Source organism: Limulus polyphemus, unplaced genomic scaffold, assembly GCF_000517525.1.
Source record: "Limulus polyphemus unplaced genomic scaffold, Limulus_polyphemus-2.1.2 Scaffold9955, whole genome shotgun sequence".
NCBI lineage: Eukaryota > Metazoa > Arthropoda > Merostomata > Xiphosura > Limulidae > Limulus > Limulus polyphemus.
The window spans coordinates 1,605-3,417 of record NW_013675565.1 but is presented as its reverse complement, the minus strand read 5'-3'; positions in this window follow the sequence as shown (position 1 = coordinate 3,417).

Sequence of the window (1,813 nt, the reverse complement as noted above, 5' to 3'; positions counted from 1 at the left end):
TTGTGTAAGTGTACATGCTACACTAGATTGAATGACAAGATAAAACAACCCTCAGACATACAAGTGTATATAGCTGACCATCATCTAAATAAACGTCCCCTCGTGTCAGTGAACGTAACTACAGAAGACTGAATGGCAAGATAAAACCATCCTCCTGCTGCTGCTACTATACAAAATCTTGAATAAGGTGATAGTCGTTTTTATTCCAAGAACGTGGCCTTTGACCTCGCTCTTACTCTGACTGAAATGCATTACTTTTGGACAATTTAAGTGAAGGGAGCGTAGAGAAGTTGAGGTTAACACATACGAGTTTATCTAACTAGGCTATCCGGAAATTATATTAACAAACATTTTTACTTGCGTGGTTAATTTTGTTAACATAATACCCGGACAACCTGTGTTGTTTATTGGAAAGGCAGGAGCGGCTCAGTATGGCCAGGCGGTTAGGGTGCTCGACTCGCAATCTGAAGGTCGCGGGTTCGAATCCCCGTCCCATCAAACATGCTCGCCCTTTCATCCGTGGGGGCGTTATATCCCACTATTCTCTGGTAAAAGAGTAGCCCAAGAGTTGGCAGTGGACGGTGATGACTACCTGCCTTCTCTCTAGTCTTTCACTGCTAAATTAGGGACTGCTAGCGCAGATAGCCCCCGTGTAGCTTTACGCGAAATTCAAAACAAACAAACAAAAACGGGAACGCTATAACACCATCTATAGCAGCTATAAACCTACAACCTTCACTAAATGTCATCACCTTATACTGTTTCAAGAAACGAATAAAAATCAATATACTTAAAACAGAAATCCTCGTAAAATTAAAGAAACTAATCAAAATCATCTCCAAATTATATCTAAACGGAACACTCCTCCAGACAGGTACATCAGCAAAATATCTCCTGGCAAAAACATATAAATGAAATATCAAACAGAATCTGGCAGAGGATAAATCAAGTTAGAAGTCTGTCAGGAAATAATACAGGAACAACATCAAGAAATATATCAAAAATATACAAACAATACATACGACCAGTTATAGAATATGCTTGTCCAGCCTGGATTAATGTTGCATCCAACAAAATTAAAACTAAACTACAAAAACAACAAAATGTAATACTCATTAGAGCATACAAAGTTCCTTGTTCAACAAATTTTCACTTTTTACAAAAATACGCAAACTTACATGACAGACTTCTAAACAGATCATTCACCTACTTCAAGAAAAATCTACATAAAATCAAAACGTTACGTGCACTAGATCGTTATATCGTACATGGTGGAAATGAGTCTATTTACCTCTCACCCATAAATATGTACTATAAGTTTAGTAATATGCCACCTATTGTTAGACCTACCTAAAATATCACTATGTAGTTTATAATATAGTGTATTAAAAGGGTATTTATTTAAATACACATAAAATAAGCCACATTATGAATGACATTGTAATATATCGACTTTAAAGTAACAACTATATCCCAGTATAAATTCTATTGCTTTGATCGTCCAATTATTGGTACTAGCAGAAACGCCATCCTACGGGCGGGTGTTTCTGCTAGTAATTATTAGTCGTAGTATTCTCACCTCATTGAAAAAACAAAAACAAAAACAAAAAAAAAAGAAAAGTTAGGATTTTTCTAGGAAGTGCTACACGGGAAAAGTGTTTGGATAGTGCTGATACAAACTGTAATGTTTTATATACTAAAAGTGGTACCTTTTATTGAAAAAATAAGTTATTTTTAAGAACTACACTTTTAGTACTGTATTTACAAATTACATCTATAAAGATATAATCAAACCCTCACATACAATCCTAGT